Raw genomic sequence first — 26,650 nt, 5'->3', positions numbered from 1 at the left:
TGTTACCTTTCTGTATAAGCAAACATTTTAACTATGCATAAAATCATTTTAATTGCATTATATCCAAAAGGAAGAGTCTTTGGGGTTCCTCCATGTATGTACTGAATCTTGTGGTCTGTCTTGCGTGCTGAAATTGATTGAGTATACTGGCAGAATCAATAATTTTTTACATGTCAGAGAATGTGTTTCTTGGTTCGTCAGACATACTCTGGCAAAAGCTCGCTGGCAGGCTGCAAAATTGTTCTTTCAAGAGTGAGACTGTTCAGCAGACACAGGGAATGGCTTGGTCATGGTTCTGCTGTTCGCAGTTCTTTTTTACTATGCTATACCTGCTCTTTTCATGTTACTGAAAAGAAAACATTATTCATAGATCATGATTCTGTTAGGAGTGTAGTCAAGGAAGCCAAATGTTCCTTTACAATAGTATAAATGGACTACTGAACATCCTGAGAGGTGCCTCTGCTGTATCACTTCTGAGTTAATTATAGATTCACCAGTATTTATACTGGTATCTACAACAAAATCCCCAATACTTTGAATCCATGTTAACTCCCATGACCTGCAAAATCAGGTATCTGAAGAAGTGTGCATGCACACGAAAGCTCATACCAATAACAAGCTTAGTTGGTCTCTAAGGTGCTACTGGAAGGAATTTTTTTATTTTGCAAAATCAAGTGCAAGCTAGGAGCCTATGCCATGACTATTTGTCATGCACAAACATACATATCATATTCGTTTAAAACCAGTGCTTTTTTCTTTAAAAAATGTTTATGTGTACTCTTATTCTCCTACCCATGTTGAAATACTGCCCCTTAATGAGGCCAAACTTAGATTCACAAAATGCTTTGGGGTATACGTACCCCTGCATACCCCCAGAAAAACGTACTGTTTAAAACTATAGGAATATAAGAATATTCAAAAGATTCCATTAGAGTCTAGCATCTGACACCCAGACATGGCATTCTGGGTGTGCTTATGCAAAAGAAAGGATGTGGTATTGCAGAGCTGCCCTAATTCTGAATGGTTCCTGTTGATGAATCCTGAAATTCTTGGTCTATATGCCTAAAAGGTGTGTGCACACAATGGATTTAGTAGTTTGCAGAAGCTAACAAGGAGCTAGTACATCCATTTCCCCTTTCCATTGTGACACAGTACATATACTCTTGTACATGTTGATGATCTAGTGACCTAGCTCTGCTAATTTGTCTATGCCATATGCATGGACTCATGAGTGCCTTGTCATCTGTGCTGACATTAGATTACTATTCCAAAGCGATGAGAGTCACCATTATGCCATTACAGCAGGAAGTGCTCATTAAGTATAACATTCTACAATGCCACATTAAAACGGGCTGTAATGCACTAACTACAGTGTGTTAATTCTCCAAAATAAATGTCTATGAGGAGTTTGAGATAGCTGATGTGGGCCTTCTTGGTGCATCAAGGCTGTAAACACAAATGGGTTGGATGTGATGCAGTAAGTAAACACAAATGGCTTGAATGTGATGCAGTGCTATGGCTAGCCATCTGATACAGTTCCCTACTCAGTTGCATCAAGGGGAGGTATGACTGGCAAGGGAGAGAGAGGGTAGCAGCAGAGCAGCAGTGGTGCGCTTCTCCCTCAGCAAAAGCAGAGGCTGGAACAGAGTATTAGAGTGTGTACATTTGAGAAAATGCTGCTTTACAACCAACTCTTCCTCTTGGCATCTCATGCATTCGCCAAAAGATCTGCATACACCTAGACAGGTCCAAAGAATTAGACAGAATAGGTAAATAAATATGTAGTGAAATGTTTGTAAGGAAAGACAACATGGAAATGCTGATTTATTGAGCAAATAACGTTTAACTCACAGCAAAAGTTTGAAAAATATTCTGCATTGATGACTGACAATCTTTCAAAAAATATATAGAATAAACCCATACCTCACATAGATTTCCCTCCTTCCTTTCATCACCAGTTCTACCCCCACTCCCTGCCTGCCCCACTGCCTTCATAATGGTAGCAACAGCAGGTGAAATATCCCAAAGGAATAATGAGGTATTTTGCAACTTACAATTTTTTTGTCTAATTAAAATTGAGATTATGATTCCTCAACTCATTTCCCCCCCTGTATATATATGTGTGTGTGTGTGTGTGTGTGTGTGTGTGTGTGTGTGTGTGTGTGTAAAATGAATCCTTTGGTTATGACTATTTAATAGTATTATATTTTTATATTAAGTTTAGCCATAAAGGAGAAAGTGGAAAATACCAAAATACAGTGGTACCTCAGTTTTGAACATCTCTGTTGCTGAACATTTTGGTCTTCGGACGCCGTTAACCTGGAAGTAAATGCTTCGGTTTTCGAACACGCCTCGGAAGTCAAACAAGAAACATGGCTTCTGTATTGAGTTTTCCATTTTGAGGCTTCCATAATGAGTTTTTTATTTTTGAAAATATTGGAACTCGAACAGTGTTCTGGAACGGATTACGTTTGAAAACCGAGGTACCACTGTACCTTTAGTAAATTTACTGCATTATCCCAAACCATAGCTCTTTGTTGGCTTCAGTGTGGACATGGTGATCCTGTGCATGCAGGTTTCCCTGTTCACTTCTATAGACTCCTTTTTCACCTCTTTTCCTTCCTTCCTAATCCTTGTTAGAATCCATGTTTTCCATGAAGCCTTTGGCCAAACCACCTTGAATGAATGAATGAATCTTTATTTGCACCAGCCATCGGCCATAGCAATAAAACCACAATACTATATACAAAGAATAGAAATAAAAAGTCAATTTTATAAAATACATTTTAGGGTTTTGAATCAATAGTCAAATAGTGGATCCTATTCTGATTGCCCCAGCTAAAAACCTTGCAATGTTTGCTGTCACCTGCTCATCTTGATCTGCCAAGAGAAAGGACACTGTGGCAGTGGTTGGGCGACCCAGAATGGACAATAAAAGAGGGGTGATAATCTCATTCCTCAAGTGCAAGCCAGAAGGGCTTGCGCCACCGATTTGGTACTGCCATCTCCACAGGGACATAAGCGTTTTTCATGTGGAATCTGTTGGAATTGTCCTTCAAGTACAGCCGAGAGCAATACATTCAATCTTGCAAGAGTAAAATACGCCTATATTTTAGAATTGCTAGATTATGCAGATAGAGTGCCAGAGGGTTGAAATGGGAAGGTGGAAAATAGTGATACCATGGGCAAAATTTCCTTATTGTGGCCAAGTTGTTCTGATGCCCAATATCATTTAGGTGCTGACAAATTAAACGGTTTGCTTTACTAAAAACCAAAATGAGTAGCTGTTGTGGTGAAGTTTTTGATAGACAATTTTAGTCCAGGCACTCTTGTGACAATCTTGCAGCACTAGGTATATTAGACCGGGGGGATTTGAGTTTAGGCGAAGCCAATAGTTAAGACAAACTACCTTAGTTCCCATGCCTTCTTGTAACTTCTTCTGTTTAAAGGTACACTTGCAAGAAGAGGAGTTCTGTGTGAACATTAGAACCCTTGAATCTGCAAGGCACCACTGGGTCAGGACCATTATCTGTATGGTGTAGTGTCTGAGCTGGCCAAGGCTCACCTAGATATGTGTGAGTATTGTACTGCTAATGGATGAAAGAACATTTCTTAGGTAAAGTAGCCTGACGGCATATTTATTGAATTAGATAGTTCTGGAATCAGAGGATGGAATGTTCATTTAACTATTGCATAGGTTTGAACTCATCCATGAGCTCATATAATCCATTTTTAAAGCCATCAGTGCCAGTATATTTTGTGAAACTGAATTCCAGAAGTTAATTATGCATTATATGCATATTAAGAAGTCCTTTCTTTTATGTGATGAATTTTTGAACTGAGAATATACAGTCAGGAAAGTAGATGTTATGTTTTGTCAGAACATTGTTACTGTCTTATACTGCCCACTTCTACCACTAGAGGAAGGAAAGGCTTCTTTCTTTATAGAAATTAAAGTTTATTCCAGTTGCTGTGATATTGTCCAGTTGACTGCTATGCAAATAAGCAATAATAATAAATGAATTCCTGAAACATTCAGCAGCAATGATATTACATAACTAAAATGCTGACTGCAGTGCATCATGGTGCTGTGTGGAGTTCATGCAGTCCAAAGCATTTGGCGGGCAAGTAGCTTGATCTAGAAACAAAGAACCGTCACAACTAAAAAAACCACCATAAGAAGCAGTAGCTAGATAACAGGAATTAAGGTTATTGTTTGATGAATCAAATTTTCCCATATTTTCATCAAAAAGGCAAGATATTAAAATGCACATGTGATAAAGATAGGAAGTAGCATTTAAATATGGCTTGATGAGACGTAGCATTCTTTAGGAGGGGGAAGCATCAGAGGTATCTCAAAGGGATTCTGAAGAAGAACAAAGTGGAGAATTATAAATGGGCACTCTTATAAACTTGAACAAATTAATGTGTCAGCACTGTGAATGGCTTCCTTTGAAAATAGCACTGTTTCCACAGCTTACACAATATATGTATAACAAGTCATCTAAATCAATGTTATACTTTGTCTTTAGGCAATTATTTTCTCTACTATTTGTCAAAGGCAAGAAGTAAATTGTAAGCAGTTTTGAACTGTTATTTTGCTGTAATTATACTTTCCTTTTACAAAGATATCATGATTTATGCTGCCGGCTAGGTGCCTCAGGGTTATTTTGTGGCATTTATTATGTCATGGAAAGAAATATTTTTTTTAAAAAAACTCAGGTACACAGCAGATAGGTAGATGCAAGTGTGTGCAGTGCAGCCTGAAATTAATTTGAGCATCTAAAGATTTATACGAGCACTTTAAGCATTTTATGATCACATTAGGTCAATTTACTACCATGTGGGCATAGTGTACCTCTGTATGAAAATTTAATTTTGACCTCTGCCTTCATGCTAGGAATGGTCTCGTAAATAGAGACAGCTGGTCATGTATATAAGATTCATGAACGCCACTGGGAAATTCATGTTTTTAGGGTCCAAGAAGCTTAACAGTGTTAGAATATTTGACACCACTAAACAGCATCAAAGAAAATTGTGTTGACTATGGTGTTACACAACATATATCGGAGATACAATTTTTAAAGTATACACTGGAAAGACAATTTTAATTATTCAGGTTTTATGTCTACATATCAACTTATGTATGTTATGTTCTCTTGTACAGGTTTTAGCAGTTTGACTGATGCCAAGGAATCCCACAAACAGTAGCAGCACCAGGAAAAAAATCAAGCGCAGGACACAAATGGGACAAAGCAGGTGAGCTATGTAAAAAAGTAAGGAATTACTGCCTCCCATTCAGGACTTCATTTGTGCCTGGAGTCACAAAGGACTTCGCCCTAAAATCTGTTTTAGTGCCATGACTCTGCTGGGAAATCTCTTATTATTTAACTATTCAATAATCCCACAGAGTTGCATAAAAGAGAGTAGGGAGGGCTACCTACTATTAGACTCCTCCCAGAACTTTGTCCTACAGTGACAGTACAACCTGGTCCAAATTCATCATGTACGTGATGAAAATGTTGGTACCCAAATTTGCTATACAGTGGTACCTCAGGTTACATACGTTTCAGGTTACAGACTCCGCTAACCCAGAAATAGTGCTTCAGGTTAAGAACTTTGCTTCAGAATGAGAACAGAAATCGTGCTCCGGCGGCACGGCAGCAGCAGGAGGCCTCATTAGCTAAAGTGTTGCTTCAGGTTAAGAACAGTTTCAGGTTAAGTACGGACCTCCGGAATGAATTAAGTACTTAACCTGAGGTACCACTGTAATTATGTTAGGAGTTTAACAAAATGTCTTCTGGAGCTGCTGATTATTACATTATTTTTAGCAGAAAGTACTGATTAACAGGACATACAGTGGTGTCATAGCTGTCAAGTGTTCCTTATTTGAAGGGACAGTCCCTTATTCCAGGGCCATGTCCTGCTGCTGTCCCTTATTGATGGATGTCCCTTAAATGATGTCCCTTAAATTTCAAAGGAAGCAGCTCCTCTCCCTCCCTCCCTGCCAGCCAGGGAGGAGGGAGGCTCCAACTGTGTTGCTTGGCTGTGTTGCTCACCCAATAAGAAGTCTAAGAACTACTGGGGGGTGGACCTTGCATGCCTTTTGTGTGGCTAGTTAATGCAAGCTGAGGGGGTTTTTGAATGCTAGACGCCATTTTGTTGCACGTGCTGCTGCAAACTTTGCAGTGCAAGCCAGGCCGGGGAGCCATCTTAAGTTGAGGCTGCATAGGCCTTGTGGTGCATGTGATTCAGATTCTATTCAGTTGAACCTCTGGTTGCAAAGTTGGTTGGACAGTGTTCTCGAAGCTACCAGCATGAGTTTGACCAGACTGCAGGAAGACTGGAGTGCCTGGAACAGGTGAGGCTGCAGGTCCCTTATTTTGGCTGCTGGTCCCTTATTTTCAAATCTGTAAGTTGACAGCTATAAGTGGCGTTGATCTATTGACAGACACATTCGGGGAAGGGGGGCATTTTAGGAGTAATAGATGTGCTGCCGAATGCTACACCTCTAGGGACTAGTTTTGGGGTTGATGTAGATAATCCCATCCCATCTGTTTTTTGTGCTGCTGCTGGTGAAACTATTCCAGGTCCAGAAAGCCCCTTCAGACTGGCTGCCCCTGGCTAGATCACAACGCTTGTTTATAAGATTATGAATTACATAAACAAAAACGTTCTGACAGAAACCAGCCTTTGCTCTGTGTACATTCACTCACAGAAATATCATTACCATGTGTTTATTCCCCCTTCCCATAGTGCTATGAACTACAGGCTCATCTACATGCTAGGATAGGAGTGATTTTTCACAGTGCTTGCTTCTATGCTTGCTTGTCAAGTTTTGCATAGCTTCTTTGAATGTTTCATGTCCCAGAAAACTTGGCAGTCTTAATTTATCACTGATTCAGCTCAGTCGTGATGGAAACCCTGGAGTAGACGGAGGGTGCCTTTGTTGTCTAACCTAAAAGGATTATGTCATTAGGGAGTTATGGAGTTTGTATCCTTGAATTCATTTGTATTTTATACAGATTTATTCAAAATCATTACCACACATCGCGCTTGCAAAGACAGATATAGAGGTGGGTAGAAACATAGAATGAAATGGTTGAGGAAAAGAAAAATACCAAAGAATTATACAGAGCAGAAGCAATTAAAGAGGATATGGTTGGCATTCATCTGTCTTGGGGGACAATGGAAGAGTGAGCCATCGGGGGTGAAGTCAAACTGTTGGAGAGTTAACAGCACCTGCTACAGCTGTACAGCCCAATACAGGAGAGACATGTATTGCTATAGCTGGGGCAGATGAAAGCTTTCTGTTGTGCTGATGCAGGGGTACCATGGCGTTACTTCTCTCTGTGCTCCTCCCAGTAGTCATTCCTCCTTTGGTCATTGCTGTGGATACATGTCCACATAGTATCTGTCTTAGGTAAAGGTAAAGGGGCCCCTGACCATTAGGTCCAGTCGTGGCCGACTCTGGGGTTGCAGCGCTCATCTCGCTTTATTGGTTGAGGGAGCTGGTGTACAGCTTCCGGGTCATGTGGCCAGCATGACTAAGCCACTTCTGGCAAACCAGAGCAGCACACGGAAACACAGTTTGTCTTCCCACCAGTGCGGTACCTATTTATCTACTTGCACTTTGACGTGCTTTTGAACTGCTAGGTTAGCAGGAGCAGGGACTGAGCAACGGGAGCTCACCCCATCGTGGGGATTCGAACCGCCGACCTTCTGATCGGCAAGTCCTAGGCTCTGTGGTTTAACCCACAGCGCCACCCGTGTCCCTTCTTGGTATCTGTCTTATTTCTATATAAAAATATGAGTATGTTCACCATGTATTTTATGGATCCTTGGCAAAATCTAGGGAAAATGTTTCAGCCAGGAAGTAGAATACATGTTCTTAATTCTATCACTGAAATGTTAATGATTTAACTTGGGCTAGAATGGAATTGTGCTAATGGCAAGTAGTTCTTGTGGTCATTCACCATGCACGAGGAGATCAGATGAATTAAATGTGGGGGCTTTAAAAATGTGGAACACTCCCTACTCAAATTGATGGACTTCAGGGTTTTTTGGATGGGTCCAGCTCCCTTTCACAGAGGGCCAAATGTGAATAGAACTTCTTTCCTCTTCTCCATTATCTCTGCCAGTTCCTTTCCCCAAGGGCAAAAAATAAAATAAAAAATACTTGCCTTAGGGAAGAGGAAGATTTCCAGTGGTGGCAGAGGACCCAATGAGTCTCTTTTCAGTGGCAAATCACATACACAATTTCATGCCAGTGTAATTGGACTCGAAGTCAAACACCATGACCCATTGTAACATTTGTTACTGATGGTTTCACCAAATATTCACATGGTAATATTTTGTTTTGTTTTTTTCCTTGGGGGAGGGGAAGCAATGGGAGGGAGGGAGGGGGAGCGGACCCTTGAAAAAAGAATGTAGCTGAGTTATATAGGTAGAACACTCTGAAGACTCATGGTGGTTTTTCATGTGTTCATCCTGAACAGGTCAATAGACCCACTTGATTTTGGGGTGAGTAAGCAGGTAGTAATCAATCTCTGAAAGCAATGACAAAACTGGAAAAGATTTGTAATTCTTTCAGTTACTCTCAAAAAATTATTCAAGGGTATTTATAGTTAGGCTTTCAAAATAAAAACCCTGGGAAAACCACAGCTCAGTTGTTCAGCAAATGCTTTGTGTGTAAAACATGACCGTCTGTGGTGATCCTAATTTTTTAAAAAAGTGTATAGCTGACAGTGCTGGGGAAAACCTCTGCCTGATATCCTAGATGGTTACCCGGTAGTTTCCAAGAGACTGGACAATACTCAGCTAGACAGGTGGATTTCAAATACTTCTGGGGAAACTGCAGATCCTTGTAGACTAATCTGAGGTCCTCAATGAGAAGACTAGGAACTTTATTGAAAGACGGTTTATTTTTCACTACTGAATTTTTACCAGAGAAAAGTTAATTTAGAAAGGGTTCGTTGATTGTAGAAAGTTCAATATCAAATTGGTCAGACATACTCATGGCCTGATTGCTGTATAGACATGTTTCTGAGTGCATTAGAGGGATACAGATACATGTGATTTTTTAATATTTACTAAACACACACTACCAAAAAATAGCAAGGAGAGACAAGAAGGCCTTCTTAAACGAGCAATGCAAAGAAATAGAGGAAAACAATAGAATGGGAAGAACCAGAGATCTGTTCAAGAAAATCGGAGAAATGAAAGGAACATTTCGTACAAAGTTTACCATAATAAAGGACAAAAGTGGTAAGAACCTAACAGAAGCAGAAGACATCAAGAAGAGGTGGCAAGAATACACAGAGGAATTATACCAGAAAGATATGGATGGCTCGTACACCCCAGGTAGTGTGGTTGCTGACCTTGAGCCAGACATCCTGGAGAGTGAAGTCAAATGGGCCTTAGAAAGCACTGCAAATAACAAGGCCAGTGGAAGTGATGGTATTCCAGCTGAACTATTTAATATTTTAAAAGAAGATGCTGTTAAGGTGCTACACTCAATATGCCAGCAAGTTTGGAAAACTCAGCAGTGGCCAAAGGATTGGAGAAGATCAGTTTTCATCCCAATCCCAAAGAAGGGCAGTGCCAAAGAATGCTCCAACTACCGCACAATTGCTCTCATTTCACACGCTAGCAAGGTTATGCTTAAAATTCTACAAGGAAGGCTCAAGCAGTATTTGGACTGAGAACTCCCAGAAGTGCAAGCTGGATTTAGAAGAGGCAGAGGAACCAGAGACCAAATTGCAAACATGCGCTGGATTATGGAGAAAGCTAGAGAGTTCCAGAAAGACATCTACTTCTGCTTCATTGACTATGCAAAAGCCTTTGATTGTGTCGACCACAGCAAACTATGGCAAGTTCTTAAAGAAATGGGAGTGCATGATCACCTCATCTGTCTCCTGAGAAATCTTTACAAGAAGCTACAGTTAGAACTGGATATGGAACAACTGATTGGTTCAAAATTGGGAAAGGAGTATGACAAGGCTGTATATTGTCTCCCTGCTTATTTAACTTATATGCAGAATTCATCATGCGAAAGGCTGGGCTGGATGAATCCCTAGCCGGAATTAAGATTGCCGGAAGAAATATCAACAACCTCAGATATGCAGATGACACAACCTTGATGGCAGAAAGTGAGGAGGATTTAAATAACCTTTTATTGAGGGTGAAAGAGGAGAGTGCAAAATATGGTCTGAAGCTCAACATCAAAAAAACAAAGATCATGGCCACTGGTCCCATCACCTCCTGGCAAATAGAAGGGGAAGAAATGGAAGCAGTGAGAGATTTTACTTTCTTGGGCTCCATGATCACTGCAGATGGAGACAGCAGCCACAAAATTAAAAGACGCCTGCTTCTGGGGAGAAAAGCAATGACAAACCTAGACAGCATCTTACAAAGCAGAGAAATAACCTTGCCAACAAAGGTCCGTATAGTAAAAGCTATGGTTTTCCCAGTAGTGATATATGGAAGTGAGAGCTGGACCATAAAGAGGCTGATCGCCGAAGAATTGATGGTTTTGAATTATGGTGCTGGAGGAGACTCTTGAGAGTCCTATGGATTGCAAGAAGAACAAACCTATCCATTCTTAAGGAAATCAGCCCTGAGTGCTCACTGGAAGGACAGATCGTGAAGCTGAGGCACCAATACTTTGACCACCTCATGAGAAGAGAAGACTCCCTGGAAAAGACCCTGATGTTGGGAAAGATGGAGGGCACAAGAAGATGGGGACGACAGAGGACGAGATGGTTGGATAGCGTTCTCGAAGCTACCAGCATGAGTTTGACCAAACTGTGGGAGGCAGTGGAGGACAGAAGTGCCTGGCGTGCTCTGGTCCATGGGGTCACGAAGAGTCGGACACGACTAAACAACAACCACCACAACAAACACACACTACATGGCTCTTAACTGGACTAATGGAGCTTCATAGAACTGCACACAAACTCAAACGCCATATGGAATGCTGAACATGCTCACTGACCTATTCATTGCTTCAGGTTTTGTGTTACGGTATATGGTTTTCGACCTTGGTTATTCATGTGTCATTTATATCAAGGTCCCACACTGGCCTTTCCACTCATAAATGAAACCAGAATTCATATTTATCAAGTATTCATACATTTATAATACTGCTACAGCATGAGTAGCTCACCACTTCTGTGAAACATTAAGTAACTTTAAGAGAAAAGGCACAAAAAAACTACATAGCCAACAGACTGGAGAAATATGTAGCAAATCTTTTCAAAGGCACAAAATCATCATTTTCAGTTTTACCTTATACTTATACTTTGATATATCTGGGGTATCCTAAAGCAAAATGATCTAATCAAATCCAGTATATAAAACCTTTTATTACAAAATTAAGGTAATGAAAGAACAACTGAAGTATGGTAATAATACACAGTCAGTGACAGAAAAGTGACTGTAAAATCTCCCTTGACTACTGCTTCAATGCAGGGTTCATGGTATTCATTATCCATGCAAGCACAGAAATTAGTATCTATCATGTTTAATTTTTTTAAAATAGGAGCTCAGCTCATCAGACATTTGGGTTAGATTTATTAATCACAAAAAAATGCAATACAGAAAATGAATCCTGTCGTGAACATGTGAAGTTAATTGTTTCCCATCAATAGGACACTAACTATTATTGCTAGTCATTGCTTGCTACAGAGAATGTCTCATAGTATAGAAATGACTAATCATATCCCACCTTACTAAAAGATGAGTACCAAAACAGACCATGGAAACATAATACCATACGATTCCAAATGCCAGAATAAACAGAAATGTATTTGTCTAAAAGCTGATAATGATGGTGCCAGGCATATTTCCCTGAGGAAAGCATTCTACAACCAGGGAGCCACCAACTATGTTGCCATCCTCCATTCCTCCCTTGAAGGAAGCACACAGAGAAGGGCTTCAGATGACAAATACAGGGTCCAGGTGGGTTCATGTGGAGAAAGACGGCCCCCTAGGTCCTGAGGCACATAATGACATGCTGAGATAGTCCTAAGAATGTTATGCTGGCCACAAAATCTTGAGGTGCTTGAGTTTTGAATATTGTGTTTAGACTTTTAATATAGTTTTGGTCTCCTTCCCTCTGCATGGTATTTTATATGGTTTTCAGAATGATAAAAAGCAAGGGGTGCAAAGTGACCATGGCCCAGTATGAAAGTGGGTGGTGGTGGTGGTGGTGAAGAAAAGATGCAGGAGATATTTTATTTGCCTTCAATGCAGTATGTTTTAATCAGGGTGTTCTGTTACAAAGATTTTACCATGGAGAGCTCTGTCTTGTTTTACAATGCATTTGACCTAGAACCATTTAAAAAAGAAAAAATATCAACTAAAAGAAAAGCAGAAAATGTAAAAGAATAATCTTAGAGTGGTAAAAGAATGTATTAAATATACTTCTTATATTTACTTTAACAGGACAACTTGAGTTTTTCCAGACTTGACATGTGAAACCTGCATAAAAATAATACCTTTGTAAGTGATAGCAAGGAGGCACTGGCTTATTTCATGGCAGCGCCCATCCATCCATAATCGTGTTACCAGACTCTGGCAGTGTTTCACAGCTGCAGTAGCTCATGCTAATAGGGTAGTTTCCAATTACTAATGCTAAAAAACTTTCTATACAGAAGCAATAATATGATCCTTTTGGCAAAGATTCACAGGCTAGTTTGATGGTCCCAGCTCTTCTCAGTTTTGTATCCCCTGCTGAAAATTAAATAAAGTAAACTGAACCTCGCTATACAAGGCCAAGTTAGGCAATTATTTAATGATGAAATAACTGAGCCAAAATTAATAATGCAAGTAAAAGATGGATAGTGGTAATGGGTGACATTTCTTTCTCTCTCTCTGATATCTCACCTACTGCCATACTTGACCTTCAGTGTTGTAGAGGAAAAGGCTTGGAAGGCTGTTTCATGCAGCAATTTTTGAGCTCTGTAATGCACCAAGTTTCTCCCCCCCACCCCACTATTCAGCAATTTTTGAGTCATCACAAGTACCATTTCCTCTTTCCTCGGTGAGCCTAAAATAAAGGGGATTTTAGGAAGGACATTCATTTGAAAGGATTGGTAAGTTAGATGAATAGCAGCTGAATAAATGACTACATCATATGGCAGCATGCCACAACAATGCCATTATAAAAAGTAAGTGCTGAAAAGCCCCATGGAAATCTTAGGTTCCATGAAGCAGATAGTAGGTTTTCTATGGCATCACTAGTCAAAAGGATCTCAGAGAATAGGACTAGGAAAAGCCTATGTCTGAAAGCGTAGAAAGGTACAGTAGTCACAGTAATACGCTACTGGCCTGCGTGGTCTGCCTCAGTATGCTTGTATGTACATATGAAATTTATATACTGCCCATCATCCAAGGGTCACAGGGCAGTTTACAGTATAAAAACACAAGAAATGCATAACATAACAAGCAAAATAATAACACCCCCAACACACACATGGATTGTTAAATTAGCCTAAGGCCTGGGAGAAGAGGAATGTTTTCACCTGGTACATCATATTGTTCCACCCCCTGTGAAAACTTTTAGTACGTATTATACAGATATGCTCCACAATTTAGTAAATGGAAGTAGAAAAAAACATATCAGTAGGTAGTCTCACTGAAGGGCATTATAAAACATAAAAATAAAGTTGAAAATGAATGGGGATTATAGAAATAAAATCAAAGTGGTCACTCTGTTCTCAACTGAAAGAAACTTCAGATCAACAGTTATTTTTAGAGAAAAATCAATTTGAAAAAAAAGTAACAGCACATCAGTGGAAAAGTTAATGCAAAGTGAAATGCAATATAGATTCCTGGTCGTTTTAGATTTAAAAAAATGAATTAACAATGACATAAATCCAGGAGACTTGCCTTGCTGCATGCCTTTCCTAAATTTGAGACATCAGGCAGAGAGTCTTACTTATTATAATTGAGGAGTTACTTTTGGAAATGTCATGCGATCAATATAATTGACCTGAAAAGGAAAGCATCTTTGTTACTCTGTTATATGGGCCAGAGTAATGCTGCATTCTTTGTGAAATAATATGATTTGTAAGAGTCCACAGGAAATAACTAAAATTTCAGATGTACAGTGCTGTATTAAAAAAACTGAAAAAAAGTTACAGGCAAAACTATATTAGATGTTGCCTTCCACAAACTTCTTTCTTATTTTTTAGGAAGTATGAGTGCTCAGCTCTCTCATACTCGGAACCTAAACAGGTATGCATCCAGCCCATCCGGAGAAAAATAATATATCCATGTACCTGAAACAGCACATTAGCTTAGAGGTTCCATTCGGTGGTTTACCTGTTATGTGCTATACAGAAATGATAGGTTACATTTCCAATTATAAAAAAATGTGGGGATATTGATAATGTTAAAGCTTAATGACATTAAGCTTAATGGCAGTGGATTAATACCACAGGACCTGTAACAATAAGGGGAAAATATAACAAGTTTCAGTGTGACAGATTGCAAACCGGGTAGGAAACTAATCCACCCAGTTACTTGGCGAAGGGACAGAAAAACCATAAAAGCAATAAACCCTTTTAAAAGTAACGATTACCCTAGAGAATAATACTCCATCACTTTGTCCATTGATTTCAGAGCTCTTTTGTTTGTTTGAAGTGTGTGGAGCTGGGTATATCATACACCATTCATCTCAAATTAGATATTTGAAGAAAAGGCAGGTGGAACTGTAAACATACTGAAGACAGATGTGTTTTTATCTAGTCTTTCTGAGGCATGAATGTTTTTATTATTATGCTTTTAGTGACTAGTTTCAGTGGTGTCAAAAGCTGACATTGTTATTCCGGTGTTCCATCCTTCCACACCTGATGTGTACAGATAGGTATGATAAATAAAACTCAGTGTTCAAAACTCCCATTGTTCTGGGCGCATTTTGCAGCAGGGAATGTCATTAGTGCAAGTATAGGGTCTTCTTGGTAAATTTGGCAGGGCAGGAGGAGGAGTCTCCTTGGCCACTGGAGCTTTCTCTTTGCTGTGTGCAACGGATCACCTGCCCACCCGCCCTTGAGTAAGGGGTTGTTGCACTGACCTTGCTATGCCTGTCATCGGGTTGTCTGCCATTGGGGCAGGGGCTTGGTAGGAATTTTGTCCATCTGGCTGATTGGCTGGGCCATTTGGTTTTTGCCTACTGCGTAGCAAATTGTCACAACTTGTAAGGTTGCGGTTAGGCATTGGTTATAAATTGGTGGAGGATTAGGTTATAAATTGGGTTAGGATAGGCTGGGCCTGCCCCTCCATGGTTGCTGCGGAAAGGGAATTCCGTTAAAGGAATCCTGGGGCTTGCCATATTTTCGTCCAATCCCTGGAATGGGACTAGGGCCGGCAAGCCTTCGGGGAGCATGCGGATGAGAATTGAGGGTCTGTGACTTAGCTTTTTCGGTGGTGCCCGGAAGTCAGTTCTGTCCCCAGGCGGGGGGACAGATAGTCTTAACCAATGCCTAAACAACCACTCACGGTTTTGTATTTAAATAAAGTTGTGGCCAAAATTATGCCAAAAACCTTAAACAAAAATTAAGTGTGCGTTGTGAGTTATTTGGGGGTGGCTTGGGGACCTCGACACGCAAGTACCAGCTAGGCTTTGGGAAGGGGGTGGCTCAGCACCCTGTGTGGGGGAAGCAGTTGCTCTGCCCTAAACCCACCTCTTCCCTCTGCAAATTTCGTAATTTCCTCCTATTCCTCCAAAATGTTTTCTTCTTTTGCCCTCCAAAGACTCTTCAGAGTTCCCATAAAGCATTCACAGTGGAACATTCAATTCAGCTCTAAAATAAACAGATGATACTAATGCTTGGAAAGTATGCAGCTGCTGAAATGTTGAAAACAACAACAATTTGAAGGATATTTCAGCACAATCCCGGTGTTCTTGACTGTAGTGATGACATTTTACTGCTTTTGGCAAAGCTCTGGCAGTTGATGCTCTTACATGATATTTGCCTGCTGGAAACCTTCTAATCTAACATTTAATGAATCCAAATGTAAATTGAACGAGTGCCTACTAGAATTCTATGGATCTATTTTTCTATCTTATGGAAGGTGCCCAGACCTCATGAAAAGGAAGCAAATTAAGCAAAACAAAATAAGGTATTTGCATTGTTCAGATGTTATCCATTTCAGCCAGCTGCGCTGCAGTACAAGCTTGTGCAACAGATCTCATCCTTGAGTGGGAGAACCTCATATAATTCTGCAGAAGTCAGTTAGAATGTGAGTTATATTCCAGCAAAAATTGCTGCAATCATAAACATAGTTGCTCTTACCAGTGCTTTTTTTCTGGGGGTACACAGGGGTACGCATACCCCTAAACATTTAGTGAGTCTAAGTTTGGCCTCATTGAGGGACAGTATTTCAATATCAGTAGGAAAATGAGAGTACCCCTAAACATTTTTTTTAGAAAAAAAAAAGCACTGGCTTTTTTTAGTATTGAAACCAAAATAGGAGTAGGTCAGCTGCAGGCCGTTCACTCACCCAGTGAGTTGAGTGGACATTGACACTTCCCCTCAAATATTGGGATATGTCATAAAGCCAGTTCCCCCTTGTCCTAGCCATTTCTTTCTGCCTGCCTGGTCTCTCACGCCCCACCAAATCTCCTTTCAAAGACAGAAAGAGAAGGCAGCTCTGTATGGCACTTTAGACTGAAGAACACACATATCTTTCTGCACATATAATTTTTTTTGGCTGGCTAAACTTAAACAGCTAGAGCCTCTCTGAGTCTGTTCTGAATGATCAAGAAACAACCTTACTTACTATTTCTGCTTTTATGTCCCATTAAGGAGAATATTAAGATTCACTGACATGTTCAGCATTCTGCAGCTAGATGTACATCCAAGGGCACACAAATAAAAAGTCAGCCAGAAGTTTCACTGAACACCTGTGAGATTAAAACCGCAAACCACTTCCTCGCCAGAAATACTGGTTTGAAGATTGAAGTTTTTATGGACCAATCTAAAGACTTGCTGTGCCAGCGAATAAGTGATTTGGAACACAGAGAATTCCTAGCATCATTTTCTCTTCTACTTATTCTGAGGGGAGAGTTTTCCAACAGTCTTAAAAAAGCAATTAAAACCAGTTCAGGTATTTCTAATCATGGAGCCATATCCTCTAAAATTCAATTCCGGTTTAATGATTGAACTGGATGCCATTTCTTAATCGGCCCAAGGTTATTATTTTGGGGTAGAATTTTAATTCGATCCTCCTCAATATGTGTTGTCAATATTATTTATAGTTAAATTAAAAATCTTAATAGCAGAAACCCAGTGAGCATAGCAAGCCTTGTTGTTAATAGTTGCACAGTCTTGCTAGAATGATGGCCTATTATGTAGGTTCAACATGCCATGGAAAAATGCCACCATTTGTAAGCTTTATCACAGGAAATTAATTAACAAAGCAATACCAGACTCTTATCGAACACCTTTTATAGAGTCATGTGTAACCAAGGTGGCCATTATTAATATAATTTAATTAAAAAAATACGTCACACATTGAACTCTAAGATCATATATCTTAAGCCAATACAGCAAAAACATTTTTCTCTTGGAAGTTAAATTTCTGGTAGGGATCATTTACATTTGATTGTTTTCTGAATGTACAGGTTTTCACACATGGCAAGTCTTTGTAGTTTATTCCTCTTACACCAGTGGACTTTTGTTAAATTTAATAGAAAAATAAACTATAAAATGAAATAAGCAAAAAGGTGTTTGGTTATGGTACAGTATTTCCCAGAAGTCCAAATATCACACATGTCCATTTATTTATTTATTTAACAAGTTTTATATTCTGTCTGATTGTAAGAAAAAAAGCAACATCTTCTAAGTGGTCTACAGAAATATAAAATAAAACATTAAAATTAGCATTAAAAACAAGTATTTAAAAATATTCAAAAAATGATTTAAAAAGAATAATTGTTAAATAGAAACAAAACATATGTCAAGATTCTACATGTCTGATTAGACCTATATAAACAAAAATATTTCCAGCAGGTGCCAAACCAAATACAGGCAACTTCCTATTTGCGCACGTTCAGCACCCAACCTTAGTTTTCGACACCCAAAGGGGACGGAGCAGGAGCGGAATAGGGTGGGGAGGGCTTCCACACCTCCTGCTGACATGCACGGTTCCTTGGAACAGAGCCTCCATGTAAATGGGGAGTTGCCTGACCAGTGAAGGCTCCTGCCAGAGGTTAACAGGCATGGGCTTACAGAGTGTAAGTGCTGCCACACAAAAAACCAATTTCTTACAAATGTAGAACAAGCTTTGTGTGTCCCCTGTAAGAGTGCCATTTCCGCAGATCAAAGAGATCAAGAGAACATATATAAGGTAAGGCAAGGAAATTAGTCCCAAGTTGTTAGGGGCTTTATGTACTAATAGGACCACCTCAAACTTGGCCTGCTAGCAAAAACTTCTGATCTCTGAGCAGAAATGTATATGCTAACAGAATTTTACTCCTGTCAGCAGTAACCGTGTTGCAGCATTCTGCACTAACTACAGCGTCCAGTTCAAGAACAAGGGATTTTGATTCATGAGCTAAATTAACTAGACTTCTCTACCTGTCTTTGTACTAGAAATGGGGACCACCCAACCTATTAGCTGTAAGTTTAGGACTTAACAGCAAAAACAATGAATTTCTTTAAACAAGGCATAATTAACTTCTGGAACTCATGCTACAACCACTGCTACAACCCCCACCATCTGACAGAGACTTCCAGAGGAGGCAGGAGGGCTCTGATTCATGGTCTTTTCCTCCCCCTTGCCATCTCCATCAGGGTCCTCAGCAAGGCCATGACCTCATGCCAGCCATGGAGTTGGAGGTTGAAGCTAGTGGGAGACAGAACCAGAGCAAAATGTACCCACTGCTTTCTCTCCCTTTCTTTTCTTTCTGCTCTGCTTTTCCTTCCACCTAGTGCAGTGATGGCCAAACTTGGCCCTCCAGCTGTTTTGGGACTACAGTTTCCATCATCCCTAGCTAACAGGACCAGTGGTCAGGGATGATGGGAATTGTAGTCCCAAAACAGCTGGAGGGCCAAGTTTGGCCATCACTGACCTAGTGGGTTGCTGGGAAGAGACAGGCCACTTTTACCAGAGGCCTGAATTAATTGCTGGCAGAGGGCTTTTGGAATCAGACCATGGGTCTACTTAGGTGCCTAAGGGGCACATGAAATTAAAATGAGGGGCACAGTTTCCTTCCCTCACTATACAAAGAAAGTATATTTCTGAATATCCTAAGAGCAAATTACTAGGGGTATTTTCACATTATGTTTTACCTGGGTGCAAATCATCTGCACCTGGTTTCAGCTACTCATCAGACAAGTACAAGTGTGGTGCTCAACTAGTTGACTACCCAAGTGTACAAAGATTCTACACTTGTTGATTAAATGTGTGAACGCTCCTAATGAGATAAAGGGATGCCATCTAAACCCCATTTTACTCATGAGCTTCCTAGAGGCTTCTGGTTTTTGCTGAATTAGTTGGCTCTTTGGTCCTACCTAGCAGGACATTTGTTCAACTTTGAACTCGTCAGTCAAGTGGTTAAACAATTTGTCTTTCTGGCCAGACTGGATTAAAAGTGCCAAAGTACATTTTTGATTACCAGTACTTGGTGCTATCATAAAAACTGAATCATGTGATGACATACTGGAAATCATCACACAACTCATAAAACCAGATGAGAACATTTATCAAGGGAACTGTACATCCTCTTGCAAGTTAAACCTTAAAATGCACCAGATTGTTACTAAATACAAAGATGTTAACAACACAGTATTATGAATGCAAAGGGAGCACATTCTTATATTACTGGTATGGTACATTTATTATTTTAAGGCAATTCATATTTGTTTTCTGTAAGTTCCAAAGCTGTAAATAGCTGGCAGCCTACACTTGATACAGAAGTTCCATACTAACAAATATTATCTGATGTGTATGTATATTTATATACTCAAGTGAAGCTCTTGCTGCTGGCTTTAGAGTCAATTGGGGTTTTGTATGAACTGGGATTAGGAGCTGTAAAACAGATATTCAGATTCATCTTGCATAATGAACTCAGCTACAGGCAATGAGTTGGGAAACAGACTTTGATGGCTGAGTCAATATCCGTCCTTGGGCAAGCCAGTCGTCAATTATTTAAGAATTATTAAGTTAAGAAGTTCTTTGGAACTATTATAATAAATGTGCATTCATGAATCAAACACAACAGAAGCAAACATACAGCCCAAACCTAACCATGTTTACTATGTAATAAGTCTCACTGATTACAATAGGTCTTTTTTTCTGTGCAGGTGTGCTAAGGATCACACCCTAAAGCAGTGATGGCCAAACTTGGCCCTCCAGCTGTTTTGAGACTACAATTCCCATCATCCCTGACCACTGGTCCTGTTAGCTAAGGATGATGGGAGTTGTAGTCAAAAAACAGCTGGAGGGCCAAGTCTCGCCACCACTGCCCTAAAGCAACCAATTCCTTATCAAGAACTATGGCAGAAATAGATAGGTAGCCGTGTTGGTCTGCCATAGTCAAAACAAAAAAAATTCCTTCCAGTAGCACCTTAAAGACCAACTAGGTTAGTTCTTGGTATGAGCTTTCGTGTGCATGCACACTTCTTCAGATACCAAGAACTAACTTAGTTGGTCTTTAAGGTGCTACTGGAAGGATTTTGTTTTGTTTTGACTATGGCAGAAATGTGTAATTGGTTTTGGTATTGGTATAGTAGAACTGCAGTTTATTTGCATTGCTAGGTTCCATGAAATTAATAGAATTTGTCTCTTATATGACCATAGGGCTTTTCATTTCTTTGTTGTTGGGCATAGTGTTTTCCTTAATAAAGAACCATTGTGACTCTGTAGTGATGATGCTGATGATGTTAGGAACATAGGAACCTGCCTTATACCTACTCAGACGATTGTTCTAACTAGCACAGTATTGTTGACACTGAGTGAAAGCAGCTGTCTTGGGTTTTAGGCAGCCTTACCATTGACAATATTTCCTGGAGATGCTGGGGACTGAATTGGGGACCTTTTGCACAAAAAAATAGATTCTCCACCACTGTCCTACAATCCTGATACTGTGGTTGAGAGCAGTGCTGGACATTGGGGTCTCAAATTTCAGCAGTGCCCTGTGTGATGCCAACCCTTCTCCTGCACACACATCTTGCCTTCCATTCAAGAACATGGTTGAGGCGCCCCCTGCAGCTCCCCAGGCTCTACACTTGGTGCAACTGAACCAGCCGTGCTCCCCTTAATTTGCCTCTACAGAGAAGGTTGAACTAAAAAATAGCAGAGCATCAAACACAGAAGTTTATGCTCTAGCAATGATCTCACCTAATGTTCATTTTCTTTTTTCATTTGCAAACATCTAAAAGTGAAACCAGTCTGCATGAGAGTCAGTAGAATATGAAACTTTTGCATACTACTGAGTGTTTGATTCGACCTGGGAGAAGATCTCATGGCCCAGTTTTGCTGAAACTGGAGAAGTGTGGGGAATTTCTGCTGGGGATTCCAAATCATCTTCAGCCTCACATCAGCCCTGCAATATTAACAGGAATACTAAAAGAACTACAGGACAGGGCTTGCTGTAGGCTAGTCTCTCTTAAAATAGCCTTTCAACCCGCAGTAGGGATAGTAACAATAAAATCACTGCAGAGGTGTTGTACACTATTTTCTCAGCCAAAACTTTAATGTTGGGATAACATTGCAGGGTTCTCGTATTCTGTCAGCTTGACCCCCAACCTGCAATAGGGTCCAGCACTAGGGTTGTTGTAGTCACCAGGTACATGGCCTGCACTATTGAGCATGAACTACTCAATAGAATTGTCACAGACACTGTCACCCACAAGCCACTGTCCTTTCCAGCATGCAACATGGAGAATTTGCTTTGGAATTTGCATTAGTGGGTTTACTAAATGAAAACTGAGTTAGAAACAGCAGGAACTCCTCCTTTCATTACTTTTTGTGTGTGAATATTGTGTGAATAATAATAATAATAATAATAATATTCCGCACATCTGACTAGGTTGCCCCAGTCATTCTGGACAACTTTCAACATATATAAAAACATAATAAAACATTAAATCTTCTTAAGCTTCCCTATACAGGATTGCCTTAAGATGTCTTCTAAAGGTTATATAGGTTATATAGTTATTCATCTCCTTGACATCTGATGGGAGGGGTGTTCCACAGGGTGGGCACCACTACCAAGAAGGCTCTCTGCCTGGTTCCCTGTAGCTTCACTTCTGTCAGTGAGGGAACCACAAGAAGGCCCTCAGTGCTGGATCTCAGTGTCTGGACAATGATGGGAGTGGAGACGCTCCTTCAGATATACAGGTCTGATGCTACTTAAGGCTTTATAGGTCAGCACTGAAACTTTGAATTGTCCCTCAGGGGAGACACTCCATCAGGCAAGGCCTCCTTCCACCTGCCTTGCCCCACCCTCTGGCCCTAGGAGTCTTCATAAGGGAGCTGTGCCTAGAGGAAGAACTGTGAGGGGAGAGGCTCCATCAGCGTGTAAACCGCCTTGAGTATTGTAAGATAGAAAGGCGGTATACAAATTATACCACCTGCGCATCTGCCGCTGCCGCTGGTGCCTCTGCCGCCTGAATCTCTACCACCTGCGCCTCGACTGCTGGTGCCTCCGCCGCCTGAGCCGCTGCCGCTGGTGCATCCGCCGCCTAAGCTGTGAGGGGAGAGACTCCATCAGGCAAGGCCTCCTTCCACCCGCCTTGCCCCACCCTCCAGCCCTGGGTCTCCTCATAAGGGAGCTGTGCCTGCAGGAAGAACTGTGAGGGGAGATACTCCATCAGGCAAGGCCTCCTTCCACCTGCCTTTCTCTACCCTCTGCTTCTCAATGTGTATTGTATTGTTTTATGTACTGTGGCTTGCCGTTTTATTGCTTATAGTTTAGAGATTATTGTAACTGTTGAGTGGATTTCTGTTTAACTTTTATATGTTGTTATTATTTTATAATATTCTAATTATTATTGAATGTTACTTTTTTGATGTAGGCTGCCTATTTTAAAGTTATGTTTTATTATCACATTTTTGTATTGCATTAGATTGTTATAAGATGTACATTTTTTGTTTCTTCAGCGTGTAAACTGCCTTGAATATTGTAAGATAGAAAGGCGGTATACAAATTAAAAATGATGATGATGATGATACTGGGAGCCAATGTAGGTCTTTCAAGACTGGTATTATTGTTGGAATTCTGCCTGGGTCAGAGGAATGTGCCACAACGTAGGCACCGGCAGATATTCCTTGTCGACCTCCCCGCTGCTACCCCCGGCAAATAAGCAGGCGAGGTCTCGGCGATTCCTCCCAGATGTGTGAGAAGAACACACCGTTCCTTCTCTCTCCCCTTTGGTATCCCCAGGGAGGGGAAAGAAGCAGACAGAAAACTATTTACATTCTTTATTTCTGTCTCTTACATCAGTACAGAGAAACATGTCTGCACTCAACAGCAGTAAGAATAAACTCCACCCATGTACTTCCAGTACGGGTCACAAGACACACACACTGAGCTAACATCCGGTGCTCAGTACAGAATGGACTGCCCCTTTGTTCCCATGGCAACAGTCACAAACATCCTGTTTGGCTTTGCAGCCACCTGCAGCTGACTTAGCTGCTAGAGCCTTTGCTTGCTGCTGCATTGCTGCTTTATGGTAACAATTATATGGTCCCAGCCACTGCTCCCAGTCACCAGTCTAGCTACTGCATTCTGGATTATTTGTAAACTCCAATTCACCTTCAAAGGTAGCTCCATATAGAGCGCATGAATCTGACCTCTGGAAGTTTGTAAATAAAAGCCATGTAAACTTACCAAACTATGTTCATTTCAAAAGGGGGTTAGAAAGGGAGAGCGGCTCAGGACAGGATGTTTAAAAGCTCTAACAGCCTATATACCCAGCTTGACTTTGCTGCATGTTTTGTGATTCTTTGAAAACTTCTGCTGAGGCTGTCTCTGGGGCTCTGGCAGGGTCCTGGAACACTCCAGCTTCCTTTCCAAAGCTAGGAAAGCACCAACTAGGTTTTGGTGAGGAGATGGGAGGTCTATATGTATCTAGGTTTAAATGCTTTGTTCTTGCTTAGAGTTGCTGTTCAGATCTCCTTTAAAAAAACAAAGCAAACAAAGCAAATAATTCATTTTTATATAATTATGCAAAGCCAGAAATGAGAAACAAAGCACCAAGGAGAAAATAGGCTTTCAAAAATCTCAAGTGTTTTGCTACAAACACTGGCAGAGAGAGGTGTTAGTGCTAGAGCATGTGTAGTAAACATGTCTTTTTGTCCTGCTTTGTTTTACACTCACACAATTTTGAACACAGCCTTGTCCTTCCAATGAAATAATTTGCATTTGGGACCTTTTTTTTTTTTTTTTACTTACGTACAAATAAAGAGTTGAAATGGCAGTAACTACAATGCATTGCTAATAAATGCACCAGACCTATGTGCTGCTTTATATGCTACATTTTCTACTTGAGTACATGATACTGTCAGATGTGAATGGCATATTCATTTGCCAGTTTTTGTTCAAAATGCTCACAGTTGGTTGCCAGTACTTTCCCTCTGCAGCTCACAAATATTTGAAAGAGGAAATGCACTCTAGCAATAGTGACACCATCCTTGTGTATTTTGGACTCAAGTACATAGAATAATAGAATCTGCAAATCTGAAGAGCATCCCCTCAATTCCTTCGTCCAAGTCGTACATAAATACATTGAACAACAATGGTTTCAGGACAGAACGCTGCAGCACCCCACTTTTTCCCAGCATAACAAGGAATAATTAGAGAGCACTCTTCAGGTTCGGTCAGTCCACCACCTACATATCCACCAGTTACCTCATTAAGCCCACATTTTGCCAACGTTTTCACAATAATACCATGGGGGATTTTGTCAAAAGCCAGAGCCGTCTTTCCATTTGGTCTTAATGGTTTGTTGCGCCAGGGCACCAGCCTCTCAGGGGCGCCCTAGCAAGTGGGGGAGCTGCGTGGCTTTGCCGGCAGCCTCCCCTTTCCCTGCATGCCTGCCAGCTGCACCCCGCTAACTATATGGCTGGCGGGCGTGCAGCTTCCTTCCCAAGGCTCCACAGGAGGACAGCAATACCCACAGAGGCTTAGGAAGGAAGCTGCACTTCCCTCCCAAGCCTCTGCATCTGCTAAAGACGGCCCTGCTCCCGGTTGTTGTTGTTGTTGTCCTCCTGCTGCTTCCTGGCGAAAGGTGGCGTGCAGCCTTCCCGGGCTGCCTTCTCAGGTACCCCAATGCCAGAGAGCCTGCCCACCAGCATGTTTCCCTGCTTGATCGCTGCCACCATGCCGGGGATAGGGGCGGTGGGAGGAGGAGGACATTTTCCACAGCCCCCTCCCTTGTTTTGGAGTGGCCGGGGGGGGGGGCGCCGGAGGGATCTTTGCACCACGGTGCCAGATATGCTTAAGACAGCCATGTCAAAAGCCTTACTGAAATCAAGATACACTATGTCCACAGCATTCCTCTGATCCACCATGCTTGTAACTCTATTTAAAACAGAAATGAGATTCCTCTAGCATGGCTTGTTTTTGAGTAATCACAGACCAACAGTTGATTATCTGCTCTAGGACCTGTCCCGGTATTGTCAAGCTGACTGGTCAGGAGTTACCTAGGTCTTCCTTTCCCCCCTGTTTGAATATGGGGAAAAACGTTTTCCTGCCTCCAGTCTGGAGCAACCTTATCCATTCTCCAAGAAATTTCAAAGGTTATAGACAGAGGCTCTGAGATTACATCCACAATGTCCTCCAGTATCCTTGGGTGCAGCTCATCAGGCCCTGGGGTTTGAATTCATTGAAAGTAGCTAGGTTTCCCCTTCACACCTATTTTCCTATCTGCAGCTCTCTCCTTGCATTATTTATTGTGTTATCACCAGGTTGGTTGCTTTCTTTTTGGGTGAAGACAGAGGCAAAGTAGGCCTTATCTCTGTAATCAAATAGCATTTATCCATCTTCTCAATGTAGAAGAACCACAGGCCGTAAAATTTAAGCATTAGACTTAAGCATGTTGGTTATATGAGGCTAGTTATCTCACATGTATTCTATTTTCTATGCCTAGGTGGATTCTACACACATATAAAAAATGTTCTGAAAATTGTTTCTTTTTTTTTAGAAAAAAGTTTTTTTAATGGTTTTTTAAAAATACATTGAATTTTCCATAAGGCTCACCATCGCCATCTAGTGCCACATTTTTTATCACACTTAAAACACATTTAAAATGTTTTATTTGCAGCTGTATTGTTGAGTTTCTACTTTCCTTATGCTGCACAGGTTCATCACTTGCACTTTTTGTCCCCAACCCTGACTCTGAAGTCTCTGTTTCTTTAAAGGGCACCACCCTCTCATCTCTGTTCCCCTAAGCTGCTCACTTTATAAGTGGTATGCAATGTGTCCTGACAGTTCTCCTTCTCTTTACCTCCTTGCTTCTCTCAGTTTTCTTCTTTCTGCTTCCATTTCAAGTCCATACCTTCCTCTTGGCATTTCTGCTCTATCTCTGCACGCTGAGGGGAGAGGTAGGCCCTCCATCCTGACCTTGTTTATTGTCCGGGGGTGGGGGGGAGGGTCCTGCAAAGATTCCTGGAAGCACATCATTGCTGCATCCTC

General features: G+C 40.9%; 1 long non-coding RNA gene across 1 annotated transcript in view; it reads left to right on the top strand.

The window, feature by feature from the left end:
* The window catches only part of LOC309368102, a 114,883-nt gene extending 109,625 nt beyond the window's left edge, over positions 1-5,258 (top strand). Inside the window, exons 4-5 of the long non-coding RNA XR_014167527.1 lie at positions 3,450-3,575; positions 5,168-5,258. This is a non-coding gene — a long non-coding RNA (uncharacterized lncRNA). The remainder of the gene's footprint in view (positions 1-3,449; positions 3,576-5,167) is intronic.
* Positions 5,259-26,650: the final 21,392 nt, after the last annotated feature.

The sequence above is a fragment of the Podarcis melisellensis genome (assembly GCF_964234715.1).
Source record: "Podarcis melisellensis genome assembly, chromosome: 4".
NCBI lineage: Eukaryota > Metazoa > Chordata > Lepidosauria > Squamata > Lacertidae > Podarcis > Podarcis melisellensis.
Note: the sequence above shows the minus strand (reverse complement) of the source record. Positions and strands in the feature narration are given on the sequence as shown.